Source organism: Coloeus monedula (genome assembly GCF_965178545.1).
Source record: "Coloeus monedula genome assembly, chromosome: 28".
Taxonomy (NCBI): domain Eukaryota; kingdom Metazoa; phylum Chordata; class Aves; order Passeriformes; family Corvidae; genus Coloeus; species Coloeus monedula.
This window is the reverse complement of record NC_138808.1, coordinates 522,587-533,700: the sequence shown is the minus strand read 5'-3', so window position 1 is coordinate 533,700 and position 11,114 is coordinate 522,587.

Below are 11,114 nucleotides of genomic sequence, written 5' to 3'. Positions count from 1 at the left end.
CCGCCCTCCTCCTCCTCCTCAGCGGCCTGATGGGGCTTGTAGTCACAGCCGGACCGCCCCCCCACCCTGGAGACCCTGGTGGCCTCCCGGCAGTGGGATTCCAGACGTCCTCCCGGGGTTTTGCGGGCGGTGGTCGCCCCGAAGGCAGCGCAGGCTGCGCTCGGGGCAGCGCAGGGATGCTGGCCGTGGTGCTCCCCTCGCCTCTGCGCTCTTGCCCTGTTGCTCTCGCTGGCACTGGGGAAGCCTCAGGCCCCGTGGGTACAGGCTGAGGCGAGGGGACTGCCCGGACCCCCTGTTATCCCTGTGCAACACCCGGTCTGCAGGCAGCAGGATGCGGGCAGTGGGATGCAGGCAGCAGAGTGGGCAGAGCTCTGGGCAGCCTGGAGCCCCCAGCCGGCCCCTCTGCACAGCAAGGCCCAGGGCAGATGTTTAAAGGGGCCCAAGTCACCAGCCCCAAGTCCTTCCCAGGAGCCACCACTGCTGCAGTCCCTGCCCTTCCCAACTGTTTTCACTGAGGTTTGGAGCAGGAACATGGCAGGTCTGACACAGAGCTTCTCAAAACTCCTGACATGCACTTCTCGCTTTGTCTCAGCTGGGATCACACTCAGTCCCCAAGCCAAAGGGCAGAGTGGGACATTGTCACACCAGTGAGCCCAGCCTGACTTCTGTACTCCCCAGTAAGGAAGCCCAGCTCACAGAGCCCCAGTTTGGGCACTCAGACGAGCTCCCCCAAAGCTGGACTGGCTCAGGGTAACGTGGGTGGTGCAGAGCATTCAGCCTCTGTGCAGGAAGCACTACGGGAGCAGTCGTGAGTCCAAGTTAGGGCATCCCAGGATGAAGACATCTCCAGTCGGCAGGGAAGGACCTGCCGAGGCAATGTGTAAGTGATTAAGTTATAAGAGGGAAGAAGACAGGCTGAATTAGCCCTGTCAGTCACCGGCGTTAGATTTGAACCAAATGCTGGGCATCCATCTCCAGGAGCAGCCTCCTCCTGCTCCAGGCAACCGTTCAGCTCCCCATGCCAAGACCTACGGAATATTTCTTTTTCAGGTTTGACAGATTTATGGACAGGGAGAAGGGGGAAAGGTAACCCACCTGCTGGGATGTTCTCCCAGCAAGCTGAAGATGGGAGCATTTCAATGATGGCAGAGCTGACCCCAGCCCTACACAAGCACAACTCACCCAGTGTACATTTAGGGTGCAGTCACCCATCCCCAGCCCAGCCTTCCTCACTGCCCAACAGCCAGGAGCTTTGGGCTGAAGGTGCCAAGGCTGCTGGGAAACCTGCACCTGCTGGACCCTGCTATCCATGGCTCCCACTGGGCTTCTGTGCCAGACTTTTCTATGCTGGCCCCAAACCAGACCTTACAGGGCTACACGGTAACCCCTCATGATGGACAGGCAGCACCTCTGTGGCTGCTGGTCCCTCGGCATGGTTTTCTGCATGATTGCATCAACACGGCACAAGTTCTCGGGCCCTTATCAATAAAGGTGCTTGGAAATGGCAGAAAATGGGGAAAACTATCCCCTGCTCGCGGGAGGCTCAAGGATCTGGCTGCATCCTTGGCCTCAGCAGCATGTTGGGGCTCAGCGCAGAAGAGACCGTGAGCTGTCATGGTCTGGTGGCATCAGTTGCACACGAGCAAGTCCTTCAGGATGGACAGGGAGAGGAATGACCTCCTGGAGCAGATGGGGGTCTGCAAGGGGCATGGCTGTGACTGAGGAGCAGCAGAGACCATGGAGCAAGCCAGAGCTCACTCACTGCTGGCACTTTCAGGGATGTGCAGGGGCTGGGGCAGTTCCTTGGCATCAGCAGCCCATGCTGGGCCCCTGCCCATCTCCTGGACCAGGGCAGGAGCGTGTGATGTGCAGGGCTCTTCCACAAACACGTTTGCATTGGTGAAGCAGTTTTGAGGCTTGTGAGGCTGGAGCTTGGAGAGTTTTGTGTTGGCTGAGGATTTTGTCTTGCCTGAGTAGGAACAAAGGCATTTGGGGAGCAGCTTCCCTGGGACATGGCTCTCAGAGCCCGCAGCTTGCACAGCCTCCTGCAAGCCCCCCTTCGTCCTGCACACTGGACTGGGCACAGACAGGGGCTGGACCTGTTGGGCTGCACCCACCTCTGTCCTCCCACAGGGAAATGCCCATCTCGGCTGTGTCCCTGCATGGAGTCACACACACGTAGCCCCTGCAGCTCCACGCGTGCCCGTCTGCACACTTAGCGCTGTCAGACTGCCCGCCTCTGCTTGCCAGCCCAAGGCCATGGGGCGGCCTTCCTCCTCCTCCTCCTCCTCATCTGCTGCCTCCACATACCGGCTCTCAGCTGCGGCATCGGAAGCAGCAAAATCCACCACAGGCAAAGCTGACCCATCCCCGCAGCTGGGAGAGCAGCCCGTCCTACCGGGCTGGTTTCCCCACGTCTCCAGAGTGGTTCCAGTGGGAACCGGACTGTGAAGAGGGGGCACTGAAAGGGCTGAGCCGGCAGAGGAGAGGCCCTGCACAATAGAGCAGCTCCCCCCTGACCTTGCCTTCCCCGTGAAAGATCTGCAGCTCTCCCCTCCTCCCCACTACAAAGGGGCTCCTTTCAGTCCCTAATTCTGCATTTAGAAAACAAAAGCAGATGCATCTAGTTTAGGTTTGGAGAGGGGGAGGCAAGAGCAAATGCTGAAGAACAAAGAGCTTTCCCTGACAGATCTGACTGACAAAGACTTTGTCAGCTCCATCTCTCCCTGAAAGGGCTGGAGCACATCAGGGTGCGGGCTCCTGGCAGGCAGCTGCAGGGCTGGCGGCTCCCAGCCTGGCCAGGCAGAGCACACGCGTGTGGGACGTGCACCAGCCCTGCGGGGCAAAGCCGAGTGTGCACATGCGTGCGCTCGTGTTCACAGGGAGGCAGCCTGGCCCTGGGGCTCAGGCAGGACACTCTTGTTTGTCCCCAGACGGGACCCAGCACCAAGGGCAGGCTGTGCCTGTGTCACCCTCCATCCTAGTCCCCAGGACACAGCTGTCGTCTTTTCCCGCTCTCCCTTCACAGCCAGGCCACAGCATTTGCTCTGCACCCTGCAGAGATTCCAGGTGTGTTGCCCAGCCTTGGCAAACCACTTCCCATCATCTGGAACATCTGAGTCACAGAGAGCGACCTGGCACGCTGCCCCAAGGCCGGCAGCTCGGCAGTGGGAGGCAGGAATGGGGTTTGCTGATGCCCCTTCGGAGAGAACTCAAGCCCCTCTCAGTGTCCAGCCAAGACGTATTGACCCAAACCGGCTTTTTCTTTCCTCGGTTTCATCTCAACACCATAACCTCCCCCACCTGCCACTACTTGGCTGCTCCTCTGGGAAACACATTTTTTAGGAGCCTCTGCCTGCCAAACTGCCCAATCATCATCTTCACGGAGGTGAGGACCTGCTCCAGGACCAGACATGCTTGGGGCACCCACAGTCATAGTTTTAGGAGACCAGGCCAGAGCTGACAGAGCAAGCTCAGCCAGGGACAGCAGAACACCAATGCCACCCAACCTTGCCTTCAAAGCACCAGCTCAGCTGCTTTTGCCACTTCCTTGACATTAGTGTGGTATCTCATTTTAAATCCAGCTGATAAAAGCTCTCTGTCCCTGCCCCATCACAGGGCTGAGAGTCCTGGCAGCCTCTGCTTGGGACAGGGCATCTCCTGCTGTCCCCACACTGAGACCCCAGCCTTGGGACTAACCCCTCCAGCCAGGCAGGAGCTCTGCTCCCCTGCAATTGTCACATGCCGAGGGGCTCATTAAGACATCACATGATATTTTATTGTCTGCAGACAGCAGTCAGGGCAGGCAATTCCACAGCGGTGCTTGCAGCCAGCACTGCAGCATGTCCCCAGACTGGTGTCTGTCCAGGACAGGCACCCACCTCCTCCCCAGGCAGAGCGAGAGGGGAGATGGGGGCGAAGGGTGCTCAGGGCTCTGCATCCCCACAGGCACTCCTGGCACAAAGATGAAGCCTTCCCCACACTGCTGGAGCTGCCAGGTAAAGGACTGAGCCATCCATCCCAGAAACCTGCTGCCCAAGAGTTCTGCCGGGCTCAGCTCACTGCCCTGGGCAGCGCAGGCAGGCAGTTACTCACTGGCGATCCATCAAAGAGAGCACAAGGGATTGTGCCCAAGGGGAGGCTCTGATTTGCTGGGAGATGAGCAGGTGCCCTTGGAAGTGCTGCGGGGATCATCGTCGTTGCTGAGGATGATTATCCACTGCAGTGTATCTCCTGTACTGGGAGAGCTTGACTTCTGCCCCCGATTGATTTGCAGAGGGAAATTAATTACGTTTGTTTGACATTGCCCCTCTGGCACTGAGGCTGAGCTGCTGTATGAATGTCATTCTGTTCCAGCCTGGCTTGCTCCTGGGGCTGGGATGTTTAATAGGCTGTCCCAGGGGACCTCCAGCTCTTCCCATCAGTTGCCCTGATGCTCGATACATGCTGAGGCTTCTCAGGCTCCATGGAAGTGCCCACACACCCAAACAGGTTCAGAGACCTGGGGATGGAGCAGTGCATCCCTGGGCTTGCTGCCTGTGAGTTGGAGAAAGGACAGGCTCTCTGGTGGCCAGATGCTGCTCAGCTGCCCTGATGGCATCAGGACACCCCGGTGGCTGCCCAGGACAGCAACTGTGTCTAGAGCCAGGGCAGGGCCATCCTCTCCCCTTGGCTCTCCACCCTGAGAAATCCTCCTGCTATCTTTGGACTGGCCCCAAAAGATCTCCAGGGGCAGATAAAGGTGCCGAAGTCCATCAGAGCAACAACAGCCACCTCCTCAGGCTGTTATCTTGTCTTCACAGGGGGCGGACACTCAGGATAAGAAATGTCAGTAATTTACAGCATTTGTAGTGATACAGGCACAAGACAAATCTCTTGGGGGTTCTCCTCAGATGAGGACTCCATCCCCTTATCGCACCCCTCCAGCAGTGCCCTCAGCACCCATACATGGTCCCTCTCCCTGCTGGGAACTGGGGTCATGGGGACTGGTCCCTGGACCTGGTGGGATCCCTGTGAGTGGCCAGGGGAAGAACAGCCTGGGCTGATGCAGAGATCTATGCAGACATGGGATTTTCCTCTCCCATTCCTTTGTGGGCCAGGCTGAGAACGGTGCTGGCGGCTCTTCTTCCCAAGGCCAGATGCATTTCACCGTCTTGTTGTTGCAAAGATTCTTCACTTGGATAATCTGCTAATGGCATTTTCTGCATGCTGTCGTTTGGAAGCCCAGCAGCAGCTCCTTGCAGTGGGAGAAGGGCTGTCATTATGTGTCATTACCCACGGGCCATGATTCCTCCCCCACTAACTGGAGCTGTTTTTTTCTTTCAAGTGCTACTTGGATATTTACAGGGAAAAAAGCCACAGCTGGGGACAAAACAACCGGGATGAGGACTTTCCCCTGCAAGAGTATAAAGTGAAAGCACTGCAAAACAAGCTCAAGCAGGTTTAGCACCTGGAAGGAAGGACCAAAGCAGCTGGGTCCTTGTGCCCTTCCCAGGCTCTGATGAATGAGGGATCCAGTGGATCCCATCCCTGGAGCTGCTCTGCAATGCTCGGCATAAGGATGGGAAGCAGAGAGGCTGTGAGGAAGGGAGGCCAGAGCAGGACAGAGGAGTGGTTGTGGCTGCATGGCATAACTGTGCTGCCTCCCCATCTTCTTCCACCTCATCCAGAGCCTTGGATCCCTGGATTTGGGAGCAAGGTGCCTTTGAATTGCCATTCATGGGAAGAAGGAGGAGTTTTGGAAGTTCTTGCACCCTGAAGGACATGACACAGAGGGCAGGAGGAGCTGCAGCAGCTGCAGGCAATGAGATGCAGGCAGCAGCTCCTGCCCGGTGGACACAGGGCCAAGACCTCACTGCATCATGGAATCATTAAATTGAAAAAGACTATTAAGATCTTTGAGTCTTGATGTCCACAGCCCCTTCCAGAGGAGCTCCCTGGGCACATCTGGACACTTAAGGAGCCAGTTTTCCCTGGGCTTCCAGCACAGTCCCAGTCCCCTTTAACTCAAGGAGTTTTCTCCCAGTTCTCGGGCTGTTTCCTGTCTAGACAGCCCTGGAGAAGCCACTGTATTTATAGAGCAGGGCAGAGAGCTGTGCCCACTTGCTCTGCCAAACCCACATGAGCCTGATGCTGCTGGCGAGGCCGGATGAAGATGCCTCCCACACGCTGGAAACAGGAGGAGGAGGAAGGCAAAGGAAACCACAGACAGACCCTAAACTCTCTCACCCCTCCAGATTGTAAATGGCTCCTCTCACTGTTAGGGACTGCTGGGATCCTCTTGCCCTTTCCCTTATTCTCAAACAGTCAATCTTCTCCTACATCCCCCAGGTCCCTGCAGCATCCCCAGGTGGGCAGGGGGTGGGACTCAGTGCCAGGAACAGAACGACTGCAGGGCACTTCCAGGTAAAGGTGACTCAGCCACCAGCTCTCCCCAGGGTCTTATCCTGACCAGCAGTTCTGGAGCAGGTGACTGGTGTATATATAGAGCAAGAGCTGCACAAGTGCATAAAAGCTTTTAAAATTTGACTCATTGATTAATTCATCTGGGCTTAATTTGCCGGGGAGGAGCATCCTCTGGTACTTCCACCTGCCAATGTTTGACTTTATTCACCCTTCTCTTGGCTCCTGAGCTGTGGTTGCATTAAAACCTGTTTCAGCTGATGCTAGAGGACACAGAGCACAACCTGGCTCAGAGGATGGCCCTGGCGGAGTTTCCTGGCTCGCAGGGAGCTGTTGCAGGGGGTTTGGTGCCCAAAGGGTGGGAGCTCCCGTTCCCACTCTGAGCGCTGAGAGGTGACTGCAGGACTCAGAGATGGGACACGCAAAGCCCCTTCAGCATTCCCAGCCTTTTCCAGCCTCTGTGCTGCAGCCCTGGGGGCTCTGAGCATGGGGAATGAGAGGAACAGAAGCCAAACTGGGTTTCCAGGAAGCTTCCCCGTGATGGATTTATAGATACGGTGCCCTTTTTACAGGAGTTCATGCTGAAAACAAGCTGCAGATGCTCTCCTTGGGGTCTCCAGCAACGAGTCCAGATTTACTGCTGCCGCCTCACAGCTGTGCTCTGGGCCGGGGTCGGTGGCTGCGCCCACCCCTCCCCGTGCTGCAGCTACTGGGGACGGGGTGTCACGGAGCTGAGACCCAGCTGACCGCAGTGCCTGGGGCAGCCACCGTGTCTGTCACCCTCCCAGCAGCCGTGTCCCCATGCCGGGAATGTGACCAGCTGTCACCAAGTCCGGGCACTGTCGTGGAGCCCAGCCCCATGCCCAGCCGGGGGGCAGAGGTTTTCCCTGTTGTTCCTGAGAGACCCCAAGGTCAGGTGACTGCAGCGAGAGTGTGCTGGGCAGCTTCAGGGTCGGATTTGGCACGGGACAGGGGGTGATGGCTCGGCAGTGTGGGGTTAGCAGTTGGACTTGATGATCCCAAGGGTATTTTCCAAGCTAAATGATTCCTTGATTCTGTGAATTCCCCAGGGAGCTCAGTGGCTAAGCTTGTGTAGCCGTGGGGGAGGCAGGTGATGCTCCAGCCTCTCGGAATGCAAAGCGCCCTGTCACGCAGGCTGAGCGACACGAGCGGCGACCCCGCTGCCGGGGCTGTCAGCCCGGCCGCTGACCCGCGGCAGCCCCGTCCCGGCAGCGCCGCGAGCTTCAGACACGGTGACCCCCGGCTCGGTACCAAAGGCAAATTAATGCCGAGTAATCATGCAAATCTCTCGCCCAGGAGCCCGAGGGCAGTGCCCGCCCAAGGGGCTCGCTCTGGCTGACAGAGGCGCTGGGCGAAACAATCCCTACCCTCCAGCTGGGCAGTTCCCAGCATGAAGCTGCAGCATTGCCTGCTCTGTGGCCCTCCCTGCCTTGCTCCGTCCTTCCTTGGCCCTGGGGCTCTCCCTGTGCCCAGACACGGGATTTTGGGTGGTCCTGGGGACCAGGAGTTCCACGGGTGCTCGGTGTTTGTGGACTCCAGTGCTTGGAAGTTTTCCCTGCAATACCTGGGGACAAGTTTCATCCCAACCCAGCACTTCCTATGCTCCTGCTACACACTGAGCAGCTGCAGCCCCAGGAAATGCTGAGCTGCTGGCAACTCCCAGAAATTCCCCAGAGCTGCTGTTTTATCCTGTGGTGACCAGAGAAGCCGCAGAAAGGGTCCCTGGAGCATGCCAAGTGCTGGGGCAGGGCTTGCAGAGTCTCCTGCTTGCTGTGTCAGAGCCCCAACACCACATCCAGCAGGCTCCGAGGCTGGAAAAAGTAGGGAAGACTTCGAGGCTGGGGCCAGAAGCAACCTGCCTGCCCTGCCTGTGTGTGGAGCTGTCAGTGCACTGGGCAAACTAAGGAGATTAGCTCTGGGATTGGAGCCGGTGTGAAAAGTGACTCCCATTTTGAACGGATAAAGCTGCTTTTCTGTCCTATGCTCTAGGACTGCAGCAGCAGATTCAAGGTTTAATCCCTTCCGCCTGATCCTGCTCGTTAGACATAATGTAATTAACAGGCGAGGAGCCGCAAAGCTGTTTGTGCTCCAGGGTCACATCGGAGAACAACAGGGCACCAACTGCCGGCAGCGCAGGGCGGGCAGCGCAGGAATTCGGGGCGCTTGGTGCATGTGGAGGGCTCCACACAGGGGGCACGCGGCACGGGGGGCACGTGGCACGAGGGGAAGGACCCTGGTGCTGGCAGATGGGAGACAGAGCCACCTGCAAACCCGAAGGCTTCGTCTCCATGCGCTGTCCTGCTGCTGCCTCTTGGCATACGGCCACCAAGCTGGACCACCAAACCCTCCTGGGGCCGGGCTGGGGGTCCCAGCACCAGGACCCCCTTGGGGGGATGCAGTGGTTGCTCCCCCCAACAAAACAAGGGGAAAAGGTCTGGACTGGGCAGGGAGCCCCCGGGCTGCCCCCACTGCACTGGCCCCTCCCCACCTGTCATGCTCCGGCTCTGTGGCCCTGCTGGAATAAAAGGCCCCATTTATTTGAGTTGTGCTAAATAAGTCGGCACAGCCTCGCTGGTCTGGCTGAAGACACCCCTGGCTGTCCTCGGGAATGTCCCGGGGTGCCAGCTCCAAAGGCAGCTGTGGTGGGCTTTAGATCTTTATGGCCAGTAAAGGGGTCCGTGGCTAATTTATGCCCCTCCTATAATTTACAGCCTTTTTACAGCTGCTGTAAAATGACCTATAAATCACAGGCAATATCATAGGGCAGGGACAAAGCCCCGGCATCGTCACCTGCCAGTTGGCCGAGCAGGCGGCGGGGTGGGGCCCACAGCAGGTACATCCCCGGCACTGGGAGCGCTGGGCAGGGCTCGTCAGCTGCAGCCCGCTCGGGACTCTGGCCGTGGCACTCAGCACTGCCACTCCTTGTCCTGATCCTCGGCTGCCTGGGGTCAGGGGGTCCCCATCGCTGCCTCCACCAGCCGGGAAACCCCCTCGATCCCTTGCACGGGGACAGCTGATGCAGTGTCGAGGGTCACTTGGGGCATGCTGGGGTGGGACCGGAGGGAAGCTCGGTGGCTTCACACGGAGGTGCTGGCAGAGCTGCTGCTCCCGGTGCCCTCAGGAAGGGCTGACTCAATCCCTTGTGGGGAGGAAGCACAAACCCCCGGAGCCACGGCATCCGCGCTGGCAGGAGGTGGTTTGTGCTTGGGCTGGAGCGGAGCCCCTGGGCTCGCTCTGCCGCTTCCCACACGGCACAGCCGGGGCTTCTGTTGCGCAAATTCCCGGGGCGAATGAGGAGGGAGCTCAGCTGGCGGGGAGAGGGGTCTGGCACTGTCCTGTCTTTGTGCCTAGGTGTGAGAGCAGCACAGGGGCCTCTGTGGCACTCTTGTCCTGGCATCCAGCACCTACTAGCACTGAGCATTGCCGGGTTCAGTGCTGTGGGGTGCTTCTCTGCTCCTCAGGGGGATCCCATGGGATGTGGAGGGGAGGGGAGTTGGGGCAGGGGGTCCCACAGCTCCACAGAGCCAGACTTGGCCACTCCACCCCACTGCCAGTGGTTATCTAAACTCCTCCAAGCCCCATGTACGCTCCAGGACGATGGGTCCATGGCCCTGGCATGCAGCCAACAGGCTGGGGCCATGTCCTCGGCTTGCACCTGTGTCCCATTCCTAAAAGCCAGGCTTGGCTCTGGTCCTCCTCCTTGCCCAGGCTGTAAATAGTGACCTGCTCACTGTGTTTCTGTATATATATATATTTATATTTATATTTATATGCACCAATTACAAACTAAAGCAGTGTGCAGGAAAACACAGTGGGTATTTTAGGTGACAAACGTTCTAGAGGGACAATGGCCCAAGTTTACATCTGGTGTGACAACTTGGAGGCACCTGGCTGCTGCCTGGTGGTGTTGGAACCCAGTTCGAATAAAGATGCAGAGAATGGGGGTTCCTCCCAGGCCTGGGAAGAGCAGGGACCTGCAGTGTTGGTGGCTGGAGGGACAAGAGGAGTGCCCAGCACGGGACTGGCAGAGGGGCCAGGAAGGACTGGGGAGATGGAATTAAACCAGTGACACCAGTGCTGCCACCAAGGGCCCCAGTGCTATGCAGGTGATGGAGCAGCTCGGGCTCCGCAGGGATGTCCTGCCCTCCTGGGAGTCCTGTGCTGAATCTGGCGGGTCTCTGGCAGCACTGCCAAAACCAGAGGCAGTGGGAAGAGGGCAAAGGTTTGGCTCTCAATTGCCAGACCACAAAAATATTAGGTGGGCAGGAGGGGACTGCCCAGGGACATGTCCAGTACTCTCCAGCCACAGTGGGCTGCAGTTGCATCCGGCGTGGTGGGACACAGTGGGGAGGAGTGGGACTGGGGCCAGGGCTGCTGGAGTGAGGATGCTGGGAGGCATCTGGGGCTGGGCCACAGAGCACATTTCTGAAATGTTTTAGGTTATTCCGGTTAAAAAACAACAAACCAGAAAGTGAAATTTTATCTGTGAGAGAGAATGTGAAGTTTCAGTAAAAAATCTGCAGATGTTCTGTCCGGGTTTGTTTTGACCCAAAGGCTAGATCAGTGTGGGAACACCCCAGTGACTTTGTACTGCTCGTGCTGCTGTGATGGGACCCACTGGTGCAGGAGCAATCTGCCACCCCTCTCCCATTTGCACTCAGCTCAGGCGCGGGTAGCAGCTCCTGGCCTCC